Source organism: Chroicocephalus ridibundus, chromosome 3 (assembly GCF_963924245.1).
Source record: "Chroicocephalus ridibundus chromosome 3, bChrRid1.1, whole genome shotgun sequence".
NCBI classification, from domain to species: Eukaryota; Metazoa; Chordata; class Aves; order Charadriiformes; family Laridae; genus Chroicocephalus; species Chroicocephalus ridibundus.
In genome coordinates, this window is record NC_086286.1 from 15,352,102 (window position 1) to 15,370,525 (window position 18,424).

Below are 18,424 nucleotides of genomic sequence, written 5' to 3' on the forward strand. Positions count from 1 at the left end.
GGACGAGGGACAGTGGTTATAAACCAGAGCAGGGTAGGTTTAGATTAGACATTAGGAAGAAGTTCTTTACAGTGAGGGTGGTGAGACACTGGTACAGGTTGCCCAGAGAGGCAGTGGAGGCCCCATCCCTGGAGACATTCAAGGCCAGGCTTGATGAGGCTCTGAGCAACCTGATCTAGTTGAAGATGTCCCTGCTTACTGCAGGGGGGTTGGAATAGATGGCCTTTAAAGGTCCCTTCCAGCCCAACACATTCTATGGTTCTATGATTCTAAGGGGACACGTTCCTGGTGAGGGCGAAGGGGAGGCGGTGCCTGCAGCCACAGCTCCCCAGGCAGAGGAGAGCAGCCAGCGCAGCCTGCGGAGCGCGGGGCTGTGGGGCGTGCGGGGTGGCGGAACCTGCCTCGGCGCACGCGGACAAAAAGGAAAACCTCGTAGATCCAACATGTAGGCTGCGAGCTTGTGGGGTTTTGTTTTGTTTTGTTTTGTTTTGTTTTGTTTTTCCCAAGGTCATGCGGCAGTAAAGGGGAAAGAACCGAAGGCCTGGGAAATTCAGGGTGTAAAACAGTTTTGATGTTTCTTAAATTTACAGTTAATAGAGGATAGAGATATACTGCTTACACGCTAAGATGGGATTAAAAACGAAACATTAAAGGCTCACTCTTGGTTATTTTCAATAATTGGAATTAATTAATGAAATTCCTAATCACACCGCATCTGCCTTTAAATTATAACAAGGATCACGACACAGGATAAAGCCATGCGAATGTCAGCACGCGATGGCTCCAGGAAGTATTGGAATCCAATTATTTGCCTGTGGAACCATTTGTTAACATTTTAAAATAACAGGTAAGTAAGAATGCCATTTAGTCATTAAAAACGATGAGCTCTCAGGAGCCTGATACAAGCCTCAGGACCACCGATATGAAAGGAAGTTGTGTGTGCAAAGCAAATATCATCTCCAAGCAGACTTGCTGAACCCGGGCCCAGAAATTATGAATAATTGGGCAGTCTTATGTGCAAAGAAAGACTCTGACATTAGCAGACAGAAAGTGTTAAGGTGGTGGAATAAAGGAAAGGGACATTGGAATAAAAGAGGGGAATTTGGCAAGGAGAAAGGTTCCGTGGCATCGGGAGCTAGCTGCACCAGGGGGGTCTCTCAGGCTTTGTAGGAAAAAAAGAAGCTAAACCTGCAGGTTACAAATGGATGTAACATGAGACAAAAAGCCATATGTTGTTGTTTCCACTCCCCCTGCAAAAGGCATCCTCCCTAAAGTCTTGATCAAGGAATGGGTTGTAAATCACAGACCAGGCAGGATGCAAAATTCAGTAATTTCCATTAACTGACACTAGGCTAAAACCGTAATTGGTAAAAAGTGGTTTGGGGCAGTCTGTTAGCTTCTGCTTTGCTCTTCATCATTCTCACAAGTTCGTAACAGAGTACGAGGCAGTGAGATACCCAGCTGTCTATTAATAATTGATTTAATGTAACACATGAAGTCTGTGTAATCTGTTTGCTTGTTCCTCCACTTAATATAATCCATGAATCACGGTGACCAATAAAGAGGTTGATTGACCACATGATGCTAACTCTTTTCCTAACTCCAGCTGCTGACTTGCACTTAAGAAAGCTAAATGTCTAGTAAATACTTTGTGGTTATAACAGGGATACTGTGGAAAAGGGAGACAATTAGTCAGCGGAGTAAGATAACGTTCGCTTTTGGATAAGAGCTTATAACTCTGCCTTCTGCTATTTTCAGTAGTCCCAAATCTGCCCAACATGAGATACTAAAACAACTGTTGTCAAACATAGATCTTTCTCTTTTTGGCCCAATGTCTTGTCTCTCCCAGATCTAATGAAAAATTTAACTTGCAAGCAGAAGCAGTATGTCAGTCCCATGATACCTGTCTATCCCACAACCACAAAAGATCTCCTATTTTCAGTACCTTTTCAAGGTGAGGAACTGCTACTCTTCCTCTTTTACTAATAGGGAAATAAGGCACAGAGAGTGGGTTGAGAACCTGGCTTTGCTACGGCTTTTAATTGTATTGTTTCAGGCACTTCTGCTTGTGAACATATGTGTGTTTTTCACCAATGCCAAGATTTGCACTCGGTGAGTGTCACTTCCGTCGTTAGTTCCAAATGTGCAGAGGTTGAAAGGGCATCTTTACTAGTGAAAAATCTCTCAAGAACTTCTATAAATCATTCAAACTTCTGGTTGAAAATGTTTCCTTTCACACACTTTGTAGTGCCAAATACAGGCCCATCTGGAATCATTATTAATTCTGTTGAACTGTTTAATTCCAAGTGGGGTTTTTTTTTTCAAGAAAGACTTGATTCAGTATTTTATAACCATAATTGGAATTGCGCATTAAGACTGAACAGCTCATTTTTTCATTCCGGGAAATGGCAAGCAACACATCTTGTACTCAATCAGTTACATTAGTAGAGCAACGCTGAAAAATCTTGTGCCATGCAGTTACCTCCAAGTTTAATTCTTCTTATAAATTTATTTTCCATACACAACAGAAACTAAAATACTCTTTGGGGGCTTAAGAAAGGTTCTTAAACAGTTTGGAGGACTTTTCTATGCATGCTTCATTGAGCACATCAGCCAGAGAATTAGAATGCTCTGCCACTGAAATGCCCAAGCAAAGTGCAAAACATACTCCTCCATATACAAACTCCCATCAAAATGGTTGTTTCTGGTTCATCATCAGGAACGAACTATTAAATTCAGTTTGCAACCAATGTCCCATTCACATTTCAAAAAATAAAAACACAGAGAACAAATAGTTTTTTTGCATGAGTCTGCTTACCTACTTTAATTTTGCATTAAACATTGCCTCTAGGATTTGTACGCACCAGTCTGAGGGAGGAGAACTCTGAAATTTTGCTGTCATTGATATCAACGGCACAACTCCCATTGACTCAAACCCAGGCCAGCTTGGAACTTCTCTGCGCACTTCTCCATATGCAAGTGATGTGGGGGATGCTTAGGTTGTATGTTTGGCTCTTTGACCATTGCTTTGAAGAGCAGCGGCGTGTCTTCATACACGTGTGGGGTTGCACAGCCTGCTCAGTGCAGTCAGGCAGGCTGGAAACACAGAGCCACCACGTGTGGCTGGCCAGAGGAAGGCAGGGCTTGCATCCATGGCAACTTGTAGATTAAAGCACCAGAAGTTTTTCATCCCTACAAGCAGGTGATTAATGCTCGGCTACAGAGATCTGTAGGTATGGAACCAGTCAGGTTTCAGAGTGATAAAATTATAATTCATAGCCAGACTGTCATGATACAAATTAGTCTCAGCACTCACTTCTTTGGCAAAACTCCCATTCTTTGGATGGCTTTCTGGTGGAATTTACTGTGACATGAAAGATATCCAAAATACAGATAAAAGGAGTACTTTTCCAAGTGCAAAATTCATTACAAGTGTTCGCCATAAACTCACCGTAAAATACACTGAAAGGGAGCCTTCATGTCTCTGGTCCATACCCCTGCTCAAAATAGGATCAGCTTTGAAGTGAGATGAGGTTACTCAGGGCCTCACTCAGGTAGGTTTTGAATATAATTCAAGCATGGAGAGTCTACAGCCTCTCTGAGCACCTGTTCTACCACTTGATCATCGTCAATGCGAAGCTCTTCTGCTTATATCCAATTGGGATTTATCTTGCTGCAGCTGGTGTTCGCTGTCCCTTGCCCTTTTGCTGTGTACCCCCAAGAAGAGTTTGGGCCCATCTTCTCGATAACCACTTACTAGGTAGTTACAGAGAGCAATAAGATACCCCTTTAGACATCTCTTCTCCAGGATGATAAGCTTTCTCAACCCATTCTTGTACACCATATGCTCCAGCTCCGTGAGCATCCCGGTGACTGTTGCTGAACTTGCTCCAGTATAGAATCACAGAATCATAGGATGATAGAATGGTTAGAGTTGGAAGGGACCTTAAAGATCATCTACTTTCAAGCCCCCTGCCATGGGAAGAGACACCTCCCACTAGACCAGGTTGCTCACAGCACCATCCAGCCTGGCCTTGAACACTTCCAGGGATGGGGCATCCACAGCTTCTCTGGGCAACCTATTCCACACCACACTCACAGGTTTAATGAAGACATTAAATAGTATCAGAGCCAGTAGTGACCCCTGAAGAACAGCACTAGTAACCACTCACTAGTTCAACTTCAACCTGCTGCCTGCTATTCCCTCAGCCTTGTGGTCCAGCCAATTTTCTATTCACCTTCTCATTGTCCCAATCAGTCCCCATGTCTCCAGCTCAGCACACAGGATGCTCTGGAGACTGTCAAAATGCTTGTTAAAGTTCAGGTAAACGACATCCACTGCTCTTCATTGCCTGCTGCGATAGCCATTGCCCACTGGCACTGCCCATTGGCATCATTGCCCATAGTGCTGTCCACGATGTTCGTCACAGAGACCACGTGAAAGGATCCTAATGGAATTGGTTTCCTGGTGCAGCTAATATAGCTATGAGGACTTGACTGAAAAACCAATGTCAAGAGACAACGGCAAAATAAATTTTGTTTGAAAATATTGCTGCAAAGTCATCATATCCATAGAGAAGGGCTTGGTGTATTAGGAATCAACTTCCCTGGAATATTCCTATAATTGTTATGGTTCTTTAGGCGTAAGGAAATAATTTTCTGTATTTGGATCACTATGTTAGTTAGTCTGACAAGCCCAAAATAAAGTAAATTTTCACACATCAATCATTAGCATATTTGCCTAAGAAACAGTGTGCAGAATTCATGCAAAATCAACAGCTTATTCAAGTAAATACATATTCATAATTATTCTATGTGAAATAGTGCTTTCTGAGTTTATTCACTGAATACTAACTACACTCCGAACAAATATACCAAAATAACAGTTCCCCTGTTACTATGGAGAGGGAGAGGAGAAAGTACTGTGCTTGAGCACTATTTGTAAAGTCTTTGGAGTAAGAACGAGATAGTGTGATTCCCTTACATACAGTAATAACAATATAACAGCCCAGGGTTTTACATTCAAGGTTTTGGAGAGAGAAATGGAAAGTTGCTGAGGGTCTAGAGACATACTGAAGGGTTGTTTTATGGGAGGGACATTTTCCATCATTCAGAGATACAAGAAGGGAAAGTGTATTTCTCAGCTGAAGCGAAACAAACATGAGAACAGATTTGGCATTAGCAAATACGCTACATCTTAAATCGATTCTAGCTCTCTGGACACGACCAGGACTATCATCGCCAATCCTTTTCCCATCTCCCGCAGCCCAGCTAGCAGAGCCAAGTGAGGATACGTATCCTTGAAGGAATCAGTATGCATGTGTGTGCATATACACACCTGCAGACACACGGCCATTTGATTCCTCATCTCCATAACCTGATTTGCTTCTAGCAAGCAGAATGCAATCGCTCCGCTTCACCCCTCTGAGGCATTGCAAAGGACGAGCGTTACATGTTTTATTGCCACGGGTGTAGAAAAACTAGACTGCAAGTCACATTGATCAGAGAGCCAATAAGGCGAAGAACGCTCCCTGCAATATGGAGCCTGCAGAAGCATTGCCAAGCAGTGATCGCAGCGCTGCCAAGTGTCACTGCAGTGAGGCACAGAGAGACTCTCTTAAATAAAGGACGGGGCATGCTGCATTTCATAATGCAGCTAAAAATAATATTTTACACTTTATCACCTTTTTGCCAAGGATTGCTAAGCACTTTGCAGAAATTAATGACGTTCAGGTTCCAAGCACCCGTATGTGGTAGTTTTCCATATGGTAGAGGGGCTTTTTCATCCCTAATAGCACGTTGCTCTCATTATTATGCAGTAGATATTTTTTTGTTTCTGTACACCAGGCCTGGGTTCTTACAAGGAAGTGATTATGCTTGTCTAAATGGAGATTCGGGTGACAAGATAATTTACAACGCTCTGTTGCATAATCATTGAGCCAAGGTCAGGGAAACCATTGATGTAGCAAAGTCAGGGCAGCTGTAAATAAAACGCACATCACTAAAGGGTTCATTCTCAGTGAGAACAGACAGACAACAAAGAACAGCCAAGAAAAGAACCTCCAGCGCTCTCGCCATGGTAAAATCTTACCCCCACCCCCCCTCCCTTGACTCCACAGATCCTGTGGTTGGCTAATTAAAGAAGGAGGTGTAACTATCAATCTAATCACACTTGTTCTCAAATTTACCATAATTTCTACACTCGAGAGGCTGGTGAAATGAAACAGCACCACTACAGTTTTCCATTCATCAGCAGGAAGCAGAACAACTCAGGGAATTGGGCTAAAAATAATTAAGAAGCAGGATCAGGTGCTGCGCGCACGCATCTGTGTCTGTACATGGGCATTCAGGCACATGAGCATCCACTGGAGGTGGCAGCAGCGGCACAGGGGGAGATGAGCACCACCGGTAATTTTATCTCGACATATGAATGCGTGCAGATGTACTCACAGCATACTTATTAGAGAGGCAAAAATGCCCAAGAAAACTGCGAGCAAATTATGCTATAAACAAAATCAGCTTTTTACAGAAATAGAGCAATGGGACGATGCCATTGGCAGTGCTGCAGGAGCCACACCATCAGCAGTGCCGCTGGGGCCACCAGAGCATGCAGGGCGCTCAGCACCTGGCCCTGACACCAGCTCACGGCGGGTGCAGAGAAGGCACGTCACCCTTGAAGGGGAATCTCGACATCTGGAAGCACTGGTGATATTTCATGCGCGTTGCTGTTCCTTTGCATTTATACAGGAACACTAGAGTTTTTCAGAAAGTATTGGAGCGACTTTGGTACCTTTTCCATACAGGCACACTGGGCATGAGGTGCAGGGCTGCAGCCGGGGGCTCTGCTCGGTAGGGCATGGATGCAGCTGGCCCAAAACTTCCTTCGATGGACAGACTGGTCAGACACACAGATATCGTAGAATCATAGAATTGCCTAGGTTGGAAGGGACCTTTCAGATCGTCGAGTCCAGCCATTAACCTAACGCTGACAAAAACCATCACTAAACCGTATCTCTAAGCACTACGTCTACCCGTCTTTCCAATACCTCCAGGGATGGTGCCTCAGCCACTTCCCTGGGCAGCCTCATCAGAGCTGTTCTTCAAAATCTGCTCAGATGAGATTCCCTGAGAGAAAGAGGATGTACCTGAAGGATAGGCCTAGGGTGGAGGATTGAACTAAATAAGTAGCTCTTACCCGAAGAATCGGCTATCCAGCAGAACAATTTCTGAGAAAGATTCGCCAACGTCACTCCCAGTCAGCCAAAACATACAATTACTTGCCATGTTCCAGAAAAAGCCTAAACTATCTCGTTGGCAGCTCTTTTTAAAAGCATATAAAGAAGTGATAACAGGCCAAATCCTCAAGCCAGTGTAAATCAATGCTATTTGCTTGCCTCCGCTGGAACACCCACACTTTATTTCAGTTAAGGAGCTAACACATATCTTAATATGCATTTATGTTAATATTTGCACTTTGCAGGGCTAGGTAGATGCATGGCTGGCACACGTCAGACTAAATGTCACTTCCAAAAGCTAAGGGACCTAACTGGAAGCTGCCATTCAGAGTGACTAGCTGACAACATGTGGAACCTCTCTGGAAAAGCCTTCCCACCTCAAGCACCTCCTTGTGATTAATCTTTCACATAGACAATTCACATTACTATTTAAAAAAGCTGAATTTCTAAGGACAGAATACACTAATGAACAGAGGAAAACACGAACAAATTAGCACCTTCATGCACTGCAAGACACACGGAAAGAACACATAGATGGAGTAGGCAGGTCCCTTCAGAGGCCACAGCTGTAGCCCCTCTCTGCAAGATTGCCTCCTGGCAGCAAGACTGGGTCCAACTCCAGAATCCAGACTCGGTGCCAATCACTCCAGAGTGTTATTAAGACGCATGGCACCATGGCACAATTCAAATCAATGTTTCTTTCCCACACATCGGAGTAGGCTAGGTAGCAAAGGTTGACACGCAAAGTGAGAGAACCGCCCAGGAATGATGAGGTTTTGTATCGGGCAAGCTTAGAAAATGGTCTGGAATAAAGAATGTGTGCATTATTGCCTTTCACACCGTGGCTGATCTTGCACTGCCATACAGCTTAAACTACAAGTATCCGGCAGAATTTGAGATCGTTTCACCAAGACTTGTCATCCTCCTTCACCGGATCACTCTCTGTGAGACATGAGGGAGGGGGAGTTGAAATACATCACATTAGAATGAATATTAACGGCAATGATCATGCTCTTCCCCAACACTTCCGCTCTAAGGAATCAGTTAATTAACCCTGAATCGAGCAGGCTTGCCGGTCAGGAATACAGCAGTTGAATCGATAGCAGTTTCCTGACCCCTGCTTCTCAAGGACAAGATTCGGTAACGCTTATTTCTGTTAAACATTAGCTTACCCTGTGAGGAACCTCCAGAAATCAATCGGGATTGCGCTACACGAGTAAGACTGGCAGAATCTGATACCAATTATAAACTCAGATTGGCCCTCAGCTGGGTATTTCTGTCAGCTTTTTTTCTTTTTTATTCGGTCTTTTCATATTCCTCCTCCCCCATGTCTGCACCCAGGAAGATACAGAACCTTCCCTCTTATAGAAGGCATTCGAATGGCTGTTTTTCCTCTTTCTTTTTCATCCAAAAAGTATGAATATTTCTTGTTACAGGAAGGTACTGTTTGACAAAACTTGGCAGATTTGAGTATATTTCTAAACCTGGAAGGAGCCCAGCCTTTTTGACAAAATGGAAGCAAAAATTTGTGGCTTTTAAATGTGAAGTGGTTTATTTTCTCTTGAACAAAAAAGTGGAGCTGAAATCACTAGAGAAAGCATTAAGAGAAGCAATCTGGGCTTAAAGAAAAGGAGATATAAGATCTGGGGTTTTTTTTTTGGTTTTTTTTTTACCAAAGTGTGTGGGGGAAGAGGTAGATAGGAACAGGGGGATGTATTTTCCATTTGCAGTTCCTTTCCCCAGCTTTTCCCAGAAGCAGAACAGACTGTAGTTGGGTAGAGGAACTGAAAGCCTGAAGATACTGGTAAAGAGAAGAATACCCGTGTGATGTAAAAAGGAGGTGCGAAAGAAAAATCCTTCGGCCTTTTATTTTGAGACAGCTCAAACTTAAATTTCATCGCGCTGTGCAGGGAAACCGTGTCCCCTGAGAGCTGCAGCTTGGGTTTCTGTGTCTCCTCTCTGGTCTGGCCTCCTGCGTTGGACTCCTTCTCCCAAAATGTCACCGCCACGTGCCACGTACAGCAGGCTGCTCGCCCCAGCCCAGCCAGAAAAGTACATTTTGCTACTGGAGCAGCAGTTGGGACAGGGAAGCTGGAGGGCGGCGGGGGCAGCTCCCCGCTGGCCTCGCAGAGAAGCAACTCGGCCTTCCACCTCTGGGGTTAGCTCAGAGCACCGAGGGACTTCTGCGTCACCCACTGAAAGAGCTGTTAGCGTGTTGGAGTTGTTCATGGGGCAGAAACCGCATTTTTGATCAAAAACGTTGTTTTAATGGGAAATTTAGAAGCAGGCCTATTGTTACTGAAAAGGAATAGTCCAAAAAAAACACCCAACCCTGGGATCTCAGGAATGAAATCACGCAGAAATCATCCTTCCAATACTGACGTGCCAGCACAATAGGTACCAATATTTTCTGCTGCTGAACAACTGTTGTTCACTCTGCCTTTTTCAAAGCCGAGTGACAGATTGTGCTGGAATTAGATGGGAGGCATCACTACCTTGAAGCTATGTGACTGTCTGTTAGTCTGCATCAGCGACTAGTTCTAAGTCTCTGTCTCCCCCCAGTTTAGTAGGTACTTTTCTGTTTGCGTTGGATGCTTTGAGATTTTTCTTTGAGCTTGTTTTTCACATCAGACACCGTCTGACTGCCTGAGACTATCGGATACCTAGCAAGCTAAAAAAAAAGGGCTGTGTCTGGCTCTGGTGTTGTTTTCTGCTCATGTCCTAAAGCCACGTCAGGTTGAAATAAGGTACGCAGCATCTCTCCCATCCTCCTTCTTCGACAGTGTCCTGGTTTCCATGGAAAAGAAAACCTGCAGTACACGCTGAAAGGGGATTGCAGCATGGTCAAATAGGTCCCGGATATAGGTGATGGGGGAAGCAGGTCTGCAGGCACCTGCCCGGCTGCAGAGACAGAGCTAGCAAGTCAGGAGTGTCTTATTCTTTCTGTAGATACAAACAAGAAGATTTATTGCTTGTTGTAGTATTGCCTCTGGGGCTGGAATTGGATTTCTCCCCAAACTGTTACTTCATTTCATGTCCCTTTCAAGCTCCTCTTCTGGGCAGAAAATTTTAGAAGGAAATGCCACAGGATTACACAGCTGCTGTCTGCCTGGGCTTTAAATGTGCCAATTTGCATCAGTCTGTAGGCAGTGCTGAGAAGAGGCTGGAAGTCACTGCAGCCTTCCAATGTTACTAGTGGCATCTTACTTGCAAATCTGAAACAATCGAAGGGAAAAGGTGCAGAGAACTGGAGACAGCCAGCTCTGCGCTACTAAAAATAATAAATCCTTCTTTTCTTCTGAGGAAAGCACATGTGAAACACAGTACTCTTGAGGGATGCCCTACAAGACGTCAGCATGAAGCTACAGTAATTGATGGAAGAAAAATGAGGTTTGTGAAGTGAAAATGTCCCAGTTTGTGTAACCGATCAGGCTGGGAATGAAAATTATTGAGAACAAGCCTGTAACTAAACACACAAGATAACAGTACCAATGTACTATGAGAAAGCTGATTGCTATCCTTGTTTTGCAGACACAAATAATTTGGACAAGAACCCAACTTCAGAAATGCTGGTGGAAAGCAAAGCTCTAAAGCTTTGCAGTTACCTTTTAACAGCTAAGCAGGCATATCGTTATGGAAAGCATCACCGTGTAGCATCACTACAAAATCTCCTAACGTTACATTTACAGTGTGCAAGCAGGTTTTTATCTCTTAGAGAGACCTGCTGTCTTGCTGTTCAGTCTTTGGGTTATGCAAGGACTTTGTGCCTTGGCAGACTCAGAAGAAGAGGAGGCAACGTGAACAGCCTGAAAACTGGCTGTCTGCCTTGACTCTTGTTAAATCAGTTCTGGTGTTAGGAGCTGTCTCTTGGGAACCAGACAGAGATGTTGGGCTAGGATTCCTACATGAAGGAACTGCCTTGCTTGTTGGCTGCACATCCTCATTTTGGGACTGGTATGTACGTGCGAATAAAGCGATTCAAATTTAGAAGATCCTCAGGCTTCTTTTATGCCCAAAAGGAAGGCATAAGCACCTGCTAGTGAAGGAAAGAGCACACAGATGTTAGAAGTCAAGGCGACAAAACTGCAATTTACTGTCATTTGCTGTTCTTCGTATGAGAGACTTTAAAAGGGTACAGTACAGGAAAAATGCTGTATGCACTCAGTGCTTCCTTAGGGGAAGGTAATAAACCCTTAAGACATGTACTTTAATGAACCAAGTTAGTAAAACATAAGATTATTTAGTAACCACCATTCTAAAGGTGCCAACCTTTGCCGAATGGTAACTAACATTATTTCAAGACATTTCTAAATATTTGTATCAACAATATCATGACTGCAATACTGTTTACTCAGGAGTGCCTCACTCCTCAGAGTTACATGCTTCATTTCAGTTGGCACATTTCAGGAGCTCAGTGTTCAGTATCGCAATCTGAGCCTACGGTGAAGCACTTGAAAGGCCTGAACTAGTAAATTAACATCCCTGTTTTTCAAATGGGTGTGCGAGAGGAAGAAAAAGTCAGACTCTCGAGTTAGCACTTAAAAACTTAAGTAAAGATCATATGGAATTATTTATAGAAACTAACTCGGACAGCTGCTGCTATGATTATCTTGTGGGATTCATTAAGGCCCTGTTTGACATTCAAATAAGTTCTTGTTTCTGGTGGCAAGAAAGAAAGAGAGTATGTACTTTAAGGAAATTACAGGATTTAGAAATGAAGATGAAAGATTCAGAACTATCTTGTAGTTACTTTCTGCTCCCTCTGCCCTCTTATAAACTGGAAATATTATGATAAGAGGTATGGTGGCCTCTGATGTACTGCACAGAAAGAAATGAGAAAGTTAATAGGGGAAGCACCAAATTAGACACCTGAAAGAAGAGGATTAAAAGACGAATAAGAATATTATATCACTTTTCAGCATGGCATTATAGAGCCCAAGCTCATCTTTTTTTCAGGTTTTGTTAAGGGCCACTTCTTTCACAGACACGTGCAGCCTACTAAAGAGGCAGGAAACATTCACTCCAGTATTTACATGACAGTAACAGGCAAGGCCTTACAGTTATTCCATGAACAACGGAAGTTCCTATGGATTTGTACTTTACACCTCTCCCCCTTGTCCAAACTGGACATAACTTTTCCACGTAGCCCATTCTGTGAGTGGGACCAAGCAAAGCCCCACCCCTGCTGCTGAGCATCCCCGTAGCTGCTCCACAGGCGTTTCTGCAGCCAAGGCACAGATGCTCCTTGTGCTTACCTTATTAAACGCGTAAGTGAATGGGGTTTGTATCACATAATCCGCCCTTCTTCCTCCATGACCCTCCCCCCAAGTCATCCCAGGGTAGCACGTAAGATCAGCTAGAAGCTTCCACTGTAGCTTTAGGGGAACTGAAAATGCGTGTGCATTTTGCTCCTCATTTATCATTCAGCAGCACTCAAACTTAAGGTGTGGACCCTAACGATGCAAGATCAGAACTTGATGCATCTTGAGCAAATGCTTGCAAGCGTTAAAGATGTCGTTAGCCATTCAGGCATATTCCTCTTGGACTCCCATTTGTTCCTAAATATCTACCAACCATATACAAGAGTATTTCTTTCCATATGTGGGCTGTAGGAGGTAATGCTCAAATACTATGATGATGAAGATAATCTAAAAATATATAAAATCTGAGTGGATTAGACTAAAATAAACATGGACGAGGATGTGTTGGGAGATGATCCTTGTACTTGAAACTTTCACCTTAGTGTGGCAAGAATTGAGATTTTTTTTTTTTTGGCTCTCTTGGTACGTTATAAATCCTGCATTTTTCCCTAGGCAAAAAGATGCACTGACAACAGCATAAGTGGGTGAAAAATATAAGAACTGGCAGATTGAAGGGTCGCGGAAGATGTTCTGGTTTTTATCAGCTTATTACGTGAATATTATATTTGGTTTTCTGCTGGTTGTATGCCTGGGAAAAATATATTTTATAAATAAATACAAAACCAGAAAAAATAGCATATTGCAATACATCTTCACCTGTTATATGTAGGTAAACTCTTGTTGAGAATGGGTTCTCCCATTCTGAGTGGTTTTTAAGAAGCTGATTTTGACCTTTAAAACCAATTTTAGTTATATAGGAGTTTTGAAGCTACACACATTAAAGACTGAGATGCTCAGATATTTTAGTAACTGTGCTGACTGCTACAACTTATAGCTATCAGAAACCAGTAGGATTTTCCTCTTTCTTTTCAGTTCACACAGGTTTGTATTGCCTGACATCTTGCTTTAAAATTTAGCTGGAAATAAAGCTCAGTCAAAAATCACTCTTATCAGAGTGAATGCCAAATAGTTTGGAAGATGGTTTTGTATCCAAGTGCCTCGATTCCCTCAAGCATTCCTTTCTAGAAATAAGAGATTGAATTTTGAGTGAATTAAAAACATTAGAGGAGATTCCAATTGGTCTGATTTTCTTTCACGAGACTTGACCCACACCTCACAATTTCTGGCATATCCCCCTAAATCCGCAATACGTCACATCCCTGTTGCCATGCTGCATCTGTGGGGCTGAGGAAGTAAAACCTTTCAGTTATACAGGGATGTTTAGCCTGTGCCACTCGCTTCTAGTTCTACCTAAACGTTCCTACTTGATTTACCAAAGGCTGCTCCCTTAGATACCTGCTCAACCCCTGTCTGAATTGGAGCACTGGAAACGGAGTTCTTGGCACACGTACTGGTAAAAAAGTGAAAGGAAGAGGCAGGAGAGTGGAAGGAAAATGATCAGAGTAAAGGCAAAATAACTGTTCTGTACTAGTTAATCTCTGAGAGCTTTCTCTCATCTTGTATTTTGTCACTGTATTCTTCTCAAACGCTTAACTACTCCCAAACTATTTTTTCCTTGGTTATTTTTACAGGGGCTGTGCAGATTGATCTGGAGGATCTGTTTTGGATGCCATTAAGTAAGTATTATCTGCTCACTCTGACAGCTGGTCTATGACAAGAAATCAGCTGGTATCATTCCTCTGTCTTTCTCTTGGGTTCAGAAGGAAGCATTTCTCCAGAAATATTCTCATTTCAAATTTCAGAAATTTTCTTTACATCTGAAATTATTTCATGCTTTCTGGCCCTCTGAAAAAAAAAATCCCAGGGTTGTTTTGAACATCTTTCCTACATCCCACTCTTCAACAAAGATGAAATGTTTATGTCTTCAGCGTTTATGTCTGGAACACATCTATACGTCAGGAGAGTGCAGTTAGAGAGGTGCTACAGCAAGGAGGTTAAATGCCCACAGACGTGTCACGTCATGAAGATTGATTTAGTTTGGTTAAGGTACCCGACGCTTCCTTTTCATGTGGGGATGTTCCTAAAGGAGTATCTTGTACTTTGGGAACATCCTTATCTGCTATGTGATCTGGATTAATCCTCTGTCATACCACATCCTCTAATTTGCCTTTCCATACTTTCTATTTCTTCTGCTGAAAGAGTTTCCTTGAGAATCACAGTAGGTCTTGTTCCTTTACTGCTTACCAAGGCCACTATCTCTCTCGGAAGCAAAATGCCACAGTGCAAATCTTCCAACTCATTCTCTTTTAGATCCATGTGGGCATGAGTTTCCAAAGGTAAAACCCCCTTTCCCCGTTAAAGCATGTTTCCTAATCCCCTGCAACAACACTGGGAAATCGCACACTGCCCAGCGCAGCCTCCTGGCTTCTCTCCAGCTTTCAGCTCCACTTTGCAGTCACAGGGGCCCCAGAGCGGCCACACTTCCACCCAGAGTCACGCTCTTTCCCATCTCTAGCCCTGTGCAACAAGCCCACCCCATCAGGTCCTCGTTCACTCCAGGGTCACATCCCTCCTGGGACATTTTGATACCTCGAGCTTCATCTTTGTCTATCAGGGAAGACTTCAAAGCGGTGGTGGGGTCAGGGTTCACATCCCTCTCTGGAAAAACAAAAGAAGATTCTAACTGTAGCTTGTGAGGATTGATGCAAAGCAACTGATTGCATTTTGTAAAGGAGAATGAACTACGCACAGGCTATCCAATAAACAATTTATTTAAAACAATTTGCAAGCCATGTTGACTCCATGTTCTTTTAGGAGGTACCCTGAAGGATTTTAGGGAGATGTTTATAGAGGAGTTGTACCTACCAGGAAACAAAGCACTGGCTGATATACTAAAAGACTACCAAAGAAATCTAAGCAGTTCCATACTGGAGGGGATTTTCTTCCTTTTCTTGAAATGCAGAAATTTCAAAGTGCAAAGGGATTTCTAAAGCGCAAGCAACGACAACAGTAGGATAGCCTAAGTCACTACTGCCGGATTTCCAGACACAATATAGCATGGACGTAGGTACTTTCATGCAAAACAGCAGGAAAGAGAAATGTTGCAGAGAAGAGGAAATGTGTAAAACTAAATGCTAGCCATATACAGATGCTAGTTCATTGGTGAGTTATGATAATTAACCCACAGCAACGCTGCAGAGGTTTATTAATCTATAGCCAATCTTGAGAACATGAAGAGGGCTGACCAAGTTCCTATATAACAACCAGACCATTGTCCATTGTGCCTGCATGAGACAGAGCAAGAGGAGTGTAAAATATCCTGAAGGATGCTAAGATGTTCAAAAAATGTTCACCACTTGGTGGAATGGAAAGCAGCATAGACAAAAGGACTGGTGATACAGGTCAGCCTGAGATAGCTGGCAAGAAAGGCTGGTAAAGTTTCTCAATGATCCTTCTGATGCCTCAGCCACAAACCCGGACACGTGGTTACAAAAATAAGTAAAGGCAACCTGGTTTCCTTGAACAAAATCCCTTAACTTCATGCCAATTTGCTCTAATGACATTAAATCTTGTTTTGAAACCGATGAGGTTACACAGGGTAAGGGCAGAAACTGGATCCCTATTCAGGGAGACGCTTACAGTTCTCCAGAGGATGACAGGTAATAACACAAATGGAACTTTCGCTCTTTAAACTTGACATTAATAATGCCAAGCTATTCCCCTTTCCACACTCTATTACGACTAGTTATTTTTGTTATTAATAGTAACAGTTACTGGTAGTGGAGTAGCGCCTAGAGATCTTAACCGGGATCAGCCCTATTGTGCTACCGACTTCGCAAACACCTAATAAGATGGAGCTCGCAGCCTCGCCCTGCCCGGGAGCTCAACTCTAAAAAGACAAAGCAATCAAAAGATGGGAGGAGACCAGAGCGTGGAGAGACGGGAAGGGAATCAGCCAAAGGTCACATCTCGGTCTCAGGAGGAAAAGGAAAAAGAGGCGCTGGGCTGGATGGTTGCGCTGCCAGCCTGGTGCTAGCAGCAGCCTCTCGAGCCCCCCTTGATTTGCGCTGGTACCTTGGTGATACCTTCCCTGGGACCTGACTCTGACAAGGGCTGACTCTTTCAAAGCACCATTTGCACAAAATGCCTGCATTGCTTGCCCACGCTTTCCTTTCGTGATGCAGATGTTTATTGGCCTCTAATAGGTAGCATAGGTTAGCTAAACAACCTGACTGATTAAATTTTTATGCTGGTACCTGGTAAAACATTACTGAGCAATTTGAGCCCATGGTACGGTTAAGCAGAATAGTCTTGTCTCTTTTTGATCCGTGCATCCTCAGTTCTCTCCTGTTACAGCTAGTTATTTGCCACAGGCAAACAACCGTTGGTCTCCTCAGCTCCAGCTGAAGGCAACAAACGTCCAGTGAGAAACACAAATGCATGTTTGATAAGAGGAACTACAGGCTGAACATCAGCCTTTCATCCGAGGGGATGGCAAAGCACTTTCCAAGAGCGGTGAAAAGCTCCCCACAGCTGGAGGAAGCTGGGAGATGGCAGCCGGGCTGACAACCGGCACATCCTCACTGCAGAAGGATGGGGAGGTGGAATATTTCCATCAGGGATACGAACACAAACCCTTGCTGCTACCAAGAGTCAGAATTTGTAATGGTGGATCAGGGGAGGACAAACGGGTTTTGTGCTTTTTAAACCTCCTGAGAGAATTTCAGATGTTTCTTGCCCATCGAATACATGGAAATACATGTGAATACCCTGGGACAAGTTAAAATAGACAGACTTCAGAGAACCTAAATGCTACAGTATCATTAATCCCCTAAAATGGAAAAATCATGACATTTTAAAAGGAGTGAATTCTTTTTCTTTGGGTTTTTTTTGGGCATGTTTTCCAGCTTCTCAACTGCAGATACCAGAACTTACTTGTTTTCGTGGAAAGCGGTATTTTAACATTATTAAATTATTGTTGAAGTGGGAAGCTTAGTAAAAACACCAACACAGTGTTTAATAAAAGCACCGACACCGAGACAAATGCCAATGCTGGTGATGCAAAAAGCCCACCAAGCCACTTCATCTGACTAAACAGCGTAAGAAACAAAGGCCTTCGAATTGCTAACAAGCTAAATCGCAAATTGTAGGTTTTGCTATTAAATACAATATACCACAAGAAACTTTATCACAGACGATTCGAGCTGGCATTAATTTGTGCTTGGCTTCCACTGCATAAAGCCCAAGTGCACCCCTGAGAGGGGAAATCCTTGTGCCTGTGGAAAATAACTGCGAACTTTGCCCTGTGGTGAGTTTGCAAGAGGCTGACACAGGAAAAAAGAAGTGAGTGGAAAGGATCTGGCTGGAAACACAATAGCAGACTTAAAAGGCTCTGATAAATGAAAAGTCATTCCAAGATTAGGGTCTCATTCAAAAAAATAACAAAGACATTTTCTGGTATGTGGCTGAAAATAGATTCCATATGAAAACGCTTAGTAGAGCTTATCAATGTTTTTAATTCTCAGCCCCCTTCGAATAAATGCAGCATTTTTAAAAACTAAAATGGCATTTTTAAAACTTCCTGAGATGTAGATGCAGAAGCTACACAATTAATGTTTTCATTTTTCAAAGCAATACTGCAGTTTTAAAGATTTTCATGTTGCAATTCCTTCACACTTTTTTTTTTCCTTCCATCTGCCTGATCTTGTCCTCACTTCTCGTAAAAATACTACAAGTGAGGAAAAAGAAAACAACTTTCCTTGCCTAAAAACTGAACTGACTTAGAGGCAGTTGATTCAAATGTACCACAAGTTTTGTGGAAAATTTAGAGAAAGCACTGAGAAACGTTTACTGTTTTCAGAACATCTCTAGTATTCAACGAATCTTTAAATCTCTCTTATCAGGACATATCTAAGATTTTGAACTCTG

At 43.0% G+C, this 18,424-nt stretch overlaps 1 protein-coding gene across 3 annotated transcripts in view; it reads right to left on the reverse strand.

Annotated features, from left to right (window-relative positions):
• Positions 1-18,424, reverse strand: part of FOXN2 (forkhead box N2) — a 118,929-nt gene that overhangs the window by 86,616 nt on the left and 13,889 nt on the right. The gene's annotated exons all lie outside the window — the stretch shown is intronic.